Below are 14,935 nucleotides of genomic sequence, written 5' to 3' on the forward strand. Positions count from 1 at the left end.
ATAATTTATTAGAACTTATTAGGTTTTTTATAATTTTATAATTTTTATGATATGTTATAATTTTTATGACTTTTTATATGTTTTTTAAGAATTTTTATACATTTTTATAAAATTTTAAATATGTTTTATTAATTTTATAAAAAATTATAATTTATTAGGATTTAATTAATTTTATATATTTTTTTATTTTTTATAAGTTTATATAAACTTTAATAATTTTTTAATATTTTTTTATTATATTTATGAGGTTTTATATTTTTTATGATATTTTTAATTTTTATGAATTTTTTATGACAATATATAAGATTGAATCAAAAGTTATTACGTGTCACCATTTGATTGGTCTATTAATTTATTTTATCGGTCAATATAATCAATAAAGAAAATTGTTAATAAAGAGAGTTAATTAATTTTTTATTAATGACAGAGACTTAATTAAATACGAATTTAGTATACTTAATTGTCTTTTTCATTTCCTCTTGGAAGTTTTTTGGTCATATAAGAAAAAAAATCTAAATTCCTCTAACTCCTGATAAAACGCTTCAATTTGTTATTATTTGTCTTATTCAAACGTTTTGTAACCGTGGGATTCACTTTTCATTTCCACGTGTATCAATATCAGTGCTACAAGAAAAATAGAAAAAGAATAAGGGATCTTTTAAAAAAAAAGAGAAAAATAGACAGTTGAATAATTATGTAGCGATGTGGGATTAAATTTGTTGAATTATTTAAAATTAAAATTAAATTGAAAGAATATGTAAATGTTGAAGACTAAATATATAATTATACTAATTAAAATAGGTCAAATCATTATTTCCATTAAATCATTAACATAAGTTGACCAAAACAGAAACAAATGATAACGTTGGTGATTAAAATAAAAGTTGTTATAATTTGGTGACCAAAATAAAAATACATTAATAATTGAGTGACTAATTGTGTAGTTTATCCTTAAAATTATTAATCAACTTTTTGAACCCCTCACAGTTTTACAAAATATTTTGCTACAAAAACCGGTAATGATTCATAAAAAGAATATTTATTATTTTTTAAAATTTAACATAATTAATAATAATATTTACTTAGAAACAAATGTCTATTTCAATTATTCAAATTTGAAACTTTATATCTCTTTCCTTGTAGAATTGGCTTTAAAATTGCCCCATACCTATAAGGCATCCATGAATGAGAGTAGTCCACACCCATAAATTATATCAAATAAATTAAAATAATTTAATTTTTTTAAAAATTATTAAATTAAATCATTGTTTGGTTTTTGGTAAATAGATAATCACCCAGAATATATAGTGTTAGAATTAATAAAAGTATTAAAAAATTAATCTTAGTATTGATAGTTAAGAGCTTAAAAGGAGCAAGCTTGGATAATAACCCAAATAGTAAGGCATCTATTTCCCTTTTGTTTCCTTCCTTATTCCTCTACATCTTCCCTTTTGCAATTATTTCCTTTCCATTGTTGGAAATTTTAATTCAATCTCGAGTTTGAAATCAACCTCCGTTCTTCGTATAGTTTTAGTGTAACGCAATCAATTCAATCCCTAAGTTGCCAAGAATCGGTAAGTTCAATTCAAACCCGATAATCAATCCCAAATTTCTATAGTCTTTTTATTCGATACTAATCTTTCATTCGATTTAATGAATCTTACCGAAAATCTCGGTATTCTTGTTAAATCCTAACACCGTTATTGATTTCTCGTGTGTTTCTCTATTGAAGAACTCAATCTAGGTATCCCGGATTAGACTTAAGTACAAGGAACGGCGTACGAGACCCCAAAAGTCAGGTGTGTGTTTTTTACAAGAGAATCAAGGCAAAATCAAGCCTAGGTTAGATCACACGGCTAGCCACATGGGTATGTGGGCTACCTGTATGGACTACACGACCCCATACACGTCCATGACACCCCTAAAACCCTAGCATGTTCGACTTTTACACTGCCTAAGACCTCCAACATGGCCTTCCACACAACTGTGTCTTTCCTGTAGGTTAAATTTTCGAATGTCACACGGCCAGCCACATGGGCATGTGGGCCGCTTGTGTGGACTACACAACCCCATACACGTCCATGACACCCCTAAAACCCTAGCATGTTCGACTTTTACACGGCCTAGGACCTTCAACATAGCCTTCCACACGACTGTGTCTTTCCTGTAGGTTAAATTTTCGAATGTCACACGGCCAGCCACATAGGCATGTGGGCCGCCTGTGTGGACTACACGACCCATACACGTCCATGACACCCCTAAAACCTTAGCATGCTCGACTTTCACACGGCCTAGGACCCTCACACGGCCTCCCACACGATCATGTCTTCCCTATAGGTTGAATTTTCAAATGTCACATGGTCATAGTCTCTCACACGACCTAGCCACACGGTTGTCTACCATCTTCACATGGTCTAGGGCTTCCTACATGGTCCGGTAACACGGCCGTGTGTCCCCTATAACTCATAATTTATAGTTTTGACCTAAAATTTTATGTTTTGATCAGATTAGTCCCTAAATAGGTTTCTAACTATATTTAGTGAATTAAAACAATTAGGACCCTGATGCTAAAAAATATGCTAGAATTCATGATTGATCGGAATATTGTGGTATTCACTTATATTTAAAAATAATTGCATGAATTTTTAATAGTATATGTTACTACTGTATTTATGCTTACAATTTTGTGAATGACACGCCTTATGATACTGAAACCCGAATACCTGAAAAAGTATGACTGTTGCTACTAATTTGCCATGTGTTAGTAAATTAAATATTATCATGGTCTATCTATATTCAACAAGCCGCATTGCATTGCATGGGTTGAGACACTTTGATTGGAGGAAGTCTAGCAGCTCATCTACATTAATTAGTTTTGTTGTGCACCCACAGACGAAGATAGATTCCATCTATAGGTATTGCTATGTATCCATAGATGAAGGTCGATTCCAATGGTAGGATTATGTTGTAAAATCTACCGCCAAAAACAAGTTTTATCTACAATACTTATTGCTGTGAACCCACAGATGAAAGCAAATTCCAACTACAATGTCTTGTTGTGTGTCCATAGCCAAATGACAGTTATTATCTGCTAACCAATAGTGGTATATCCACATTCCGATGTGTTGGGGAAGGGAGTTCTGGGGAACTCCCATTATGGTGTGTAGCGGCGGGGTAGAGTTTATTTAGTCTAAACTCAAAACTGTATGGCATCATCTAAATCATGTGCATACAAATCTAGAAAATCATGTTATGATACATATGCGTGAATATATATATGTGTGTGTGTGTGTGTGTATGAATATGATTATTATGGGGAAGCCCAAGAATATGGTTATCCAAAAAACTTCAACTGTGAGTTTTGACTTTTTAGTTATGGTTGCACGTGAAAAATCGTTATTCTGAACTGAATTGCTATCTGTGATTATATTACGCAATATTAATTAATATGCCTTAATAATTGTTGAATTGTGGTATGAGATTTAGGACTTAGGTTTGTTTTTATTTTGCATGACATTTTATTTATTTCCTTAAGATATTATACTTTGTTTTTTCTTTTTAGGCTTAAGGGTGCTACCCTCAAACATTTTCAAAAAAAAGCAATTAAGACCCTACTTTTTTTTGTACTCATTTGGGTATTTGAACTTTTAAAATGCATCAAAAAAGCCCTCAAACCTTTTAAAAAAAAAAGCAATGAAGCCCCTACCTTTGTTTTGAACTCAATTGTGTACTTGAACTTTCAAAATGCATCAAAAAGACCCTCAAACTTAAAAAAAAAACAATTAAGCCCCTCCTTTTTTTAAAAAAAAAACTCCCTTAATCCTGGTTTTTATTAAATTTACAAGTAAATACCGTCTTTTCCGCTACTAGATGATAATTATAACATTGAGGGATAGTAAAACGGCTTTTAAACAAAGTTTTCTAATAAATTAAATAAATGCTTTAAAATAATCATTTTAAAAAACTTCAATAACCCTGCTAGGCCATCTTGGTGGCTAATGTAGTCTCCCATATTCGGGTCTAACATCTAGGCCAGGTTGGGGAGTTTACAATCATGATAAAAATATTGTTTTTTGTTGGAATATTGTTCTTAAGAAAAATTGACCTCAACATTTTAATTTATATAGTTTACAATATTACCTAGTTGGTCACCCAATTTATAGGGCGCTTTTATTTTGGTCACCCAAAATGAAATTCTTACAGCTTCATCACACAACTTTTAAGGCGCTTTCATTTTAGTAACCTAAGTGTTAAATATCTAACAAAAATTGATTGTACGTACTATATCATGTTTACACTGTCATTTTGGTTACCCAACTTCTAGGTCGCTATCATTTTGATCACCCAAAAATATTATTTTTTTAAAATAATGATCAGGAAAAAAATATTAAGAATTAAAATGAAAAAGTGGTAGAAACTAAAATAATGCATTGAAAAATTTGTCAAATTATACTTGTTTATCCCCTTGTCGAAAGTTCTATTTCTTTTTCAATATTGAAATTTTAAATTTCAAAACATCAAAATCGATTAAGTGAATTGTTGAAATTTTTTTATCACTTGATTGTGTTAGCCGATTTGTTACTATAATATTGAAATTAATTAAGTTAATTAATTTAATCTCCTTTTAAATTTTAAAATTTTATTTTATGTTTCCAAATTAAAATAAACTCAAATAACTCATCCTTGATATTTGTCTATGAAACTCAAATTTCTTTGATTATGTGATCTTACTCTTCCATGCTAAGCTAAAAACAAAGATAAAGCCTTACAATTAATTAAAATAATTAATTTTATCTTCCATACCAAACAAAACCTAGAATTTTGTTCATTACTTAAATGAGGAACAAGCAATTAATTTAATTAATTGCGAGGATTTTTCATTCTTTTTAGTTTAGTATGGAAGATTTGAGATCATATAATCAAAAGATACTTAAGTTTCATAGGCAATTATTAAATATGAGTTAATTTAGTTGATTCCGCTTAGGATAATCTAGAAACATAAAATAAAATTAAAAAATTAGAGATTAAATTTAATTTCAATATTATAGTAAAATATTGGTTAACATTATTAAGGGATAAAATCTTTTCAATAATTTATTTAATTGATTTTGATGTTTTGAAACTTAAAATTTCAATATTGAGAAAAAATTAAATTTAAATTTTTGACAATGAGATAAACAAGTACAATTTGACAAATTTTGAATGCATTGTTTTATTTTTTACCACTTTTTCACTTTAATACTTAACCCCAATCAATACTTCAAAAAAATATTTTTTTTGGGTGACCAAAATGAAAGCGACCTGAAACTTGGGTGACCAAAATGAAAGTGTTAACATGATGTGGTGTGCACAATCAACCGTCATTAGAGATTTATTGCTTGAGTGGCTAAAATGAAAGCGCCTTAAAAGTTGGGTGACGAATTTGCATAAATTTCATTTTGAGTGACCAAAATGAAAGTGCCTTAAAAATTGGGTGACTAATTGGGTAGTTTATCCTAAAAGTAAATGGACTAAATTATGTAAAAAAATTAAAGTATATGGATTAATTCTCAAATTTCAACATAGTATAGGGGCAAAAATTAAAATTTCACCATCATCTTATAATGTAAAAAAAAAAAGTAAACCTAAAAGAAATAGGAGCCATGTGTTAGTCTCTAAGACACTTAGGACTTTTAAATTATATATAATCATGTAATGTTTTAGTCGAAAAATTAATGATATTAATTATTTGGACTAATTAAAAATATTATAAAAATATATAGTGATTAAATATCAAATTTAGGCATAATTGAAGAATCAAATTTAAAATTTAACTTTTTTTATAATGTAAAAAAAAATGGTGTATCCTTTACATAATTATAAAAATTGTAAATTCATCATTGTCATGTAATATAAAAAAAATTGTGTGAAGGTAAGGACATGTGTCAGCTAGAAGATGTGTTGGACATCTCTTTATATATATAGATATATAGATTTACATTTTGAGCATATTCTAAAGATTAAAACTGAAATTATACCATTGTTTTAAAATTAAAAAAGGAAAAAGAAAGAGATTTGTTTGTTTATTTGGGCAAGTGTAAAAGAGAAATGGTTTGGATATTCATTTATAACTTAAATATTTAGGGTGAGTTTGGATGGACGGTGTATTTATCTGTAGTTAGTGTAAAAACAGTGATGACAGTGATATTAGATTACTGCAACTGTAGCGTGAAACAAAAAATAAGCTAAACGCACCGCACTGTACCTCACCATTTATCCAAACTCACCCTTAATATATTGATATTCAAAAGACTAAAACTATAATCATACCATTGTTTTAAAATTAAAAGAAAAGTTTTAATTTATTTGAATAGGTGTCAAAAAAAAGAATGTTTTGGACAGTACTTTTATATAAACTATAGTTTTGAGTCATTAAAAATGAAGTATATTTATAGGAAATTAGGAATGTAGGAATGTATTTGGAAAGTTCAAAGGAAGAAAGAAAGGCAAAAAGGAACCACAAGTTGTGATACTCTTTTATGGCCTCACATCAACTATAATATGTATATATAAAACCAAGAATAGTAATGGGGAAAGGGATGTGAATATTGAATTTATGAATTGTATTGCCAACTAAAAGAATAAGGCCTAACACCTGGCTACTTAACAAACTCCAGTGGAACCTTTATTTAATGTTCTAACCATGGCCAATTAAATTAATTATTGAATATTATATATGATTTTGGAGAAAATACATCAAACTTTATTTTTAGTCCCTTCCTTGTTGCAAGAGAGATTGTCTTTTGATAGTACATTCCTAACTCATAAATAAGAGGATAATACGCTTCAGTGCACTCGAACTCATGTCCTCTTAACCAAGTTAAGACTCAATCGACCTACAATATTAATTTATAATGTGAATCCAACACTTTATGATTGGATTGAAGTGAAAGTCGCTAGTTGGATGCTAATGGACAATGAAAACCATAGGCAAAATTAAACCTTACAAATGTAATTTATTTTACATCAAAATAGTTTTGGATAAAACTTGTATATAACAAGATTTAAATTAAATATAAATTTGAATAGAATCCACACATGATTTATGTGATGAGAATCGAATTTAGATATTCAAAATTCATGAACCTTTGTTAACTGTGTCAAAACTTAATTCACAAGTGGTTGAAAGTTTAAGTACAAAAAAGGACCTGACAAACTTAATTCTTCCAAGTTATAATAGGTTCTCAGTTTCTAGTTAATTACTGATTTTTGTTACTTTTGATTTTGATATTATGATTGAATTGTCAAATCTTCTAGTTTGTGGTCAAATCAATTGAATTGGTTTGTCCAATTTGATTTTATCGTTACCAATAATTATATCACGAGGATATGGATCTAAAGCTAAACTTTAAAGTCGACAAAAAAAAAATAGAGATCTAAAATTGAATTATAAACTTTTAAAAGAAAAATAAAAAATAACTTTATCATTATACTGATTTATATTTTTTAAGAAATTTTAAAAAATAATTTTACTATTTTTGAGCTCCTTAATGCACTTATAAATGAGTAGAGTAGCCTTGTTAAAAAAATACTAATTAAAAGAAGTTTAGAGTTTTTAAGACGTACGTGAGATACCTTGAAACAAGTAGGGCAACTTTGAATGTTAAATTCATATTTCATATTAAAAAAAAAATGCAAGGTAAAGGTGAAACTAGTTATGTAGCTCCTACTAACAGTGCCATATATGAGAATTGTAGAAGGATGGTGACATGCATGCAAAATTGAACAATAATTAGATTGGAAATGTCAGTGCAATTCTGAAGTATTGAGGTAGGAAAAGTGAAGGGTGATCGTAATTATTGATGCCACCGATTCATTTGACGACAACCCTTAAAACTTCAGCATCATAACCAAACACATATCACATCGATGCACATGCATTTCCGTTCTCATGCTTTTTACCCTTCAATCTGCAGACTTCATCAGCCACCCAATAGTTGGCTATTTGTCTTTCAATTCCACCATGGGTTGCAATTGCTTTTGCTAATTTGAGAGAATAATTTATTATCAATCCGCTTCACTCCTATGCATTTATTAGATCACTCTCTCCACTAAAATTTAGAAGTGTTTATTGGCTTGTAAAATTTCAATCAATGTAAGTTCAATCCTCTTGAATTCAGCTCGAGTTAAATAAATTTTTTTAGGGTAAACTATACTAGTAGTCACCCAATTTTTAGTATTTTTTATCACCCAATTATGAAAAGTTACAAAATAGTCATTTAACTATTAGTAAATTTCTTTTTTAGTCACTCAACTAGGAAAAGTTACAAAATAATTATCATTTTTTATCACCTAACTATTTTGGATTTTTGGGTATTTCTATTTTTACGTTAGCCTGTTAGCAAACAAAAAAGACAAAATTTAATAGTTAAGTGGCCATTTTATGACTTTTCATAGTTAGGTGATAAAAAAATTACTAATGATTAAGTAACCACTTTGTAACTTTTTATAATTACAGTTAAAAAAAATTCACTAATAGTTTACCCAAAATTTTAATTAGAGAAACATAATAGAAAGTTTTTAAGAAATGACTTAATTTTGTTCAGGTTCCAAATCAATAAATTGCTACAAAAATTCCTCCAAGTACATGACTTGATTGTTAACTGTATAAGCAGGTGGACTTGGCTTTGGTTTGGGGATAACATTTCTGCCTTCGCTTTATTAATAAAATGGATTTGGCTTAAAAGTTAAAAGAAAATCTAATATATTACATTCATTAAAATGGCAGGTAGTGGTTGCATTCGCATAGGCCAAGTTGCCTAGAGGACACGAGGTTAGAACTACAAAACTCGACTTTCTATCTACCAGTTCGATTTGTAATTATCTTCATTATTATTTATTTTAAGATTTAGTTCAAAGAATAGTGAGAGTCATAAATTTGTGGAATTTCTTCTATGCCAATTTATGAATAAAAATTGGATTGTTTCACTGAAAGGATTATTTGATTGCCATCTTTTATCATCAAAGATCTAGATAATTATTTTGATGAGATATAATCTCATTTTCTTCTTATATTTTAATCGTTTCAATCATAGGATGTAATCCTGTAGTATCCTATAACGTTGACAATAATATTAACATACTTCTAATATTACAAATCATAGATGACATCTAGCAATGCATCACTATTACCCAATTTGAAGGAAGTCATGGTCCGACATAACCTTTATATGATAATATTATCGTATAGGATATCCCTTTATTCATGATATCTGAATTGAACACAAGTCATGAAACAATCATAATTGTATAACTCATCTTTTATTTCTTGAATCCTAAGTAGACTAATATAAACAAATGAGTTTGATATCTCATGTCAACTCATTTGAGTACGACTACGTATTTTTAGTCTCACTCAATTAAAGGGCCCAAGATATTGCTTCCATTACGTAGGAGTGACAATTATTATCTTGATCATTCACATCTCACCACATAGTTTGTGTTATACCCAACAACAATTTTTATAATACTACCCGTTACAGAAGATGTTTGACTATATCAAAATATACAACTCCCTATGTTGTAACTATAGTGACCTTAAGATTAAGGATCATAAACGCCATTATTACTAAGAGAATTGCTATGACTATTCCACAATAATTCAAGAAACATTCTCATGGTGGGTTAGCTTTATATACTATTCTTCTAACATGTATCCATGCGTTGACTTAATATCTCATATTCATGACAATATATTGTCATCAATCAACCACATATTAGTCTTAATATATTATTATTGTTCAAGCCCACAATAATACTTGATTAAAGGCATTTAAGAATAATTATATTATTCTTAGGGCATTATTATTAATCAAGTTATTTAATACGAGAATAAAAATAATAATCATAATGTCTTCATTAATAAAATAGGTAAACAATTTCATGATTAATTTTTGGGCATACTCCAATAACTTCATGGAAAGTAAAAAAGAATAATCTTTTTAACTACCAATAAAAAAGTATTATCTTGGTTTACTATTTCTAAGTTTAGATATTAATTAGGAAACAAAATTTAAGTACTAAATATAAGTTGCCAAATTCAAGAAAGTTGCTTGGATTTAGAGCTTCTTGAAATTTTTTTTCTTGGATTATTAAAAAAAAAACTCGGAATTATTTTCCTTGAGGATTCTAACACTAGAATATTGATAATTGAAATCTTATTTATTTTTTTGAAGTAATTGAAAAATTAAATGTATGTAGAAATTTTAAGGGTTAATTGATAAATTAAAAAATTAAGTGTTAAAAAATAAGTGTTGAAAATTGAAGTATTGAATTCAAGTTATAAAATTTTTTCGATATATTTCTTAAAATTAATTATGGAATATAATTAGATCGTTTGATAAATATAGATTTTAAATTATAAAAAAATATTACCTTTTATCCTTAATTTTTAAACATTTCACCTTATTTTAAACAAAAAAATAAAATTCTAAACTTAAAAAGCTTTTATAGGATAATATAATATTAAAATAAAAAAGTGAATTAATTGAAAATATTCTCCATTAAGTGATAGGTAGCTCTTATCTACTTATTATTTTTCACACTTTTTATAGAAAAAATTCTATCATATTGTTTTAATTTGTATTATTAAACATGTGCAAAATATTAAATCATTTAAAATATAAATTTTTAATGAATTTATTTTTTTAATGGTTTATCAAATTAAGCTTTAGTGAGGAAAAACAGAAAGGAGAAAGCAAGAAAGGGATGAAGAAATTCTTGCAAAAGGGACAGATATGGAGATGAGTTAACTTTTTATTAAGACAATGTTTGATAACTAATTTAAAAAATTAAATTAACTAGAAAATAAGGTAAAAAATTGTTTTCAATAATAAAAACATATTTAGTAACTATTTTATTATAATAGAAAAAATGAGAAATAAATTAACAATTTTTACATTCATATGGATTAATATATGAAAAATATTTAAAAAAAGAATATTTTTGTACTTATATGGGTTTGGATTAGGGTCAATTAATTTAAAGTTAAAAAAATCATGTTTTCATTATTTTCACTTTTACAAAACATTTTTAGTGAAAACAATGAAAATAACTTTTTATTATTTTTTAATTTCCACATATTTTCATTTTTTTAAAATCATTTTAAATTTTTTTTCACCAAACACATTTTCTTCAATGTTTTCCATTTTCTAAGAAAATGAAAATGTCCTCTATTTCGTGAAACCAAACAGAACCTAAATTTTTAGTGATTTAATTTTTTTAAGCACGTTCGATAATCTATAATATAAAGCAAATTATAGATTTTTTTTCAATGAAAAAGTATGAAAAATGATAAGTAGATAAAGAGCTACTTATCACTTAAACTACAATTTTTTAATTATTATTTCTTTTAACATTATCTTTTAAATATTTTACCTTTAAAATTTTAAAAATTACTTTTATCAAACAGTCTAATCATATTCCATACTTAATTTTAAAAAACATATCAAACAAATTTTATAACTTAAATTTACTACTTAATTTTATTTCTCATGATTTTTCAATTTACTCAATAACATTTAAGCAATTTTTGGGGATTAATTTTGGTGAGACTAAGGGCTAGTTTGGATGGGCGGTGTGTTTACTTCCGGTGAGGTTAAAAACAGCGGTGGTGGTGAAATTAGTTACTGTAGCGGTGAGATTGGGTACTGTAGCGGTGAGATTAGAAACAATGGTGGAGTGTGTGTTTGGATTCAAACGCAGCTGTAGCGGTGAGGTGAAAATGAAAAATGACTATTAAGGACATCAAATTAGAATTGATATATAATAGAAGTTATTTAAATTATTTTACTTTTTTAAAATTATTAAAATATGCAAATTCATTTAATAAAATATTAAAATGTATCTTCCAATATTTTAATGAATTATATAATTAATTTAAATTATTTATTAGATAAAATGATAATTATTTTTAATTTTTTATAGTTATAATTAAATATTTTTTATAACAATGATAAATATTATTTTCACAAATAATAACATTATACTTGGATCTAATTTTGAAGTATCTAAACGGATGATTTTTAATAAAAAAAATATAGTAACATAAGACACAACAAGTTTCATTATTACTAGAAATTAGGTTATGATACAAAATGTGTTTACAAATATTGATTCATTAAACTAGTTGCAATGGTTTCCCTTAACATTGTGATTTCAAGGTCACTTTCTCTGCTAGAAGAACTCGATTCACCTCTGTCAAACTAGCTTGAAGAGACTGGCATGTCCGGTATATTCTCAAATTCTCGAAAATCCTCATCATTTGACCAAGCATGTCTTCGAATGTAATTATGCAAAACCATTGTTGCAATAACTATTAAAACTTGCTTGTCGAATGAATAACTTGGAATATCTCTTAATATTGGCCATTTTTTTCCACACTCCGAATGTTCGTTCAATCACAGAGCGTAACGAAGAATGGGCATGATTAAAGATTTCTTTTTTTCCAGATACTTGATGATTACCTCGACGAAAATCAGGTAAATGATATCGTTCCCCCCTATATGGACCTAGAAAACCTGCCATTTGTGGATATCCGGAATCCACAAGATAATATTTTCCTGCAAAAAAAGTAAAACATAATATCAAGTTTAAAAATAAATTAAAAATTTTAATATTTTTATGTAAAAAGTAATTAAAAAATTAAAGTTCGACCTGGTGGAAGGTGTGGAAACTTCAACTCTTGCTTTCTAAGTGCTTGCAAAAAAATTCTACTATCATGTGCTGTTCCTTCCCAACCAAGAGATGCAAAAATAAAGCACATGTTGAAGTCACAAGCTGCCATAATATTTTGAGTTGGTTCACCTTTCCGTCCGATATAAGGTATTTGAGAAGAAGGCGAAATGCATGATTTTATGTGTGTTCCATCTATGGCCCCAATACAATCCTTTAAAATAAATACAAGTAATGAGATAAAAGTTAGAAATAATTTATGTTTTAAAAATATAAAGATTGTGTAAATTTTACCTTAAAGTGAGGCCAATATCTTGTATCATGTCGAATATGGTTCGGTACTTCCTCGAATTGACCTTCAATGGGTTTAATCGTGTCTATTCCCATTCGAGCAAATATATGCAACATATCAGTAAAAATTCGACTAACAGTTTCCCCAGATCGTTGAAATCGCTCTGTTGCATTTGAATTTGATTCTCTATTTCCAAGAATGTACAATGATAATGCTAACTTCTCCATCGCCGATACTTTCCCATTCTTTAAGCCATAATTTGTTTGCAAATCATGCAACAATCTGTGAAATATATTTTTTGGCATCCTAAAACTAATCATGCAACGATCATCGTGCCCATTTAATACTTCGTCCACCCACATTTGACCAGTATAATTTGAATCCATACGTGGTTGCATAGTGAAATAAGTTTCATGGTGTACCAATACACTGCTTAACACATATTCTTCCTCATTATGATAATTGTTGTGCTCAACTTGGGTAACAATTGTGGCTATTCTTCGTTGAGCTTCTTCACTTAATTCAGAGGTATCATAATTCATATCAAAACTATTATACATATTGTTAAATTCATCCATAACCTGAAAAAGTAATCAAATGAAAATAAATCCTTTAAAATCTCGTGACATTCTATACAACACAAAAACTTGATTAAAAGCATAACATAAAAATACCAAACATAAAAAGTAGCATACATTAGTTTTACATATAAAAAAGTAGTATAATTATATTACAATAATATTTCTAAGGAGCTGATGGTGGAGGTGGTTGATGGTATGGTTGGAAGGGAAATGAGGATGTTGCTACCAAGGATGAAAATGATGCAATTGGATTTTGTTCAGCATACTCACGTCGAAGCCACCAAACCCTATCATCTGGATCTAAGTTCAAAAACATTTCTCGTTTCACCGGTATTTGGAACATTTTGGTGGCAAAATAGTACAATTCATCTCTTTTTGGAATTTCATCTCCCAAAGCACGCAAAACATCCATTGCATTTGAAATAGTATATTGAGAGTGAGGAAAAATAATTTCATTCACTGACTTCCTTGGACTAGCCATACTCTCACACAATTTCTCAATCTGAGTAGTTAATGTATTTCTTGATGATTTTCTACTTGAACTTGATTTTTTTCCCTTACCGTGTACAGCCCCAAGTGTTTGCTTTCTTCGATTAGGGATTTCATGAGAAGGGTTTGATGGTACCTCATCAGGGGGAATACCTTCATTCTCGTTACTATGTTCATCTGAATCACCAAATCCCTCATTAGGTGCATCATCTCCCATAGGAACCCCACTTGGAAGAACACCAGACGAAGATGCCCATGCGTTCTCTCCGGTGGCTACAATGCCACCAAACATTTGCCACATTAACTCATTCAATCGTGGCTCAATTCCTTTCTTCTTAAATCCTTTAAAATCAGGATTTTCCTACATAAAATGCTAAATATTAAATGTTATACTAAGATTTTTATAATTGTAAATTATTAATTTCAATAAACTTTATGCATTAAAATAATGATAAAGTGAACACTAACCTGTATTTTTGCAGCCCACCATTCTTCGGTAGCATCGACCATCTTTTTAGTTGGACACCATCCAATACCTGTAGATTCCTTAAGCAACTCCCTCCATAACCTCCATTCCTTTTTTAATGTATCCCACTTATTTTTCAATTGAGGTTTTCCATAATTTTTTTGTGTTTTTGCTTGAAAAAGAGCAATGACATTTTCCCATCCTTTTGAGTTTAGATGAGTTGTCGGTCTATTACCAGCATTGACTTCATTCACGCAAAGTTCACAAAATATCAATGTCAGCTCATCATCCCAAACAGCTTTTGTTGCTAAGCTACTATCTCCTTCCATAAAATTTCGTGTCTTTACCATCTATTGTCATTGATATAATTCAGTCAATGTGCTAGCATTCACCAAG

This window comes from Gossypium hirsutum, chromosome D06 (genome assembly GCF_007990345.1).
Source record: "Gossypium hirsutum isolate 1008001.06 chromosome D06, Gossypium_hirsutum_v2.1, whole genome shotgun sequence".
In the NCBI taxonomy this organism is placed as follows: domain Eukaryota; kingdom Viridiplantae; phylum Streptophyta; class Magnoliopsida; order Malvales; family Malvaceae; genus Gossypium; species Gossypium hirsutum.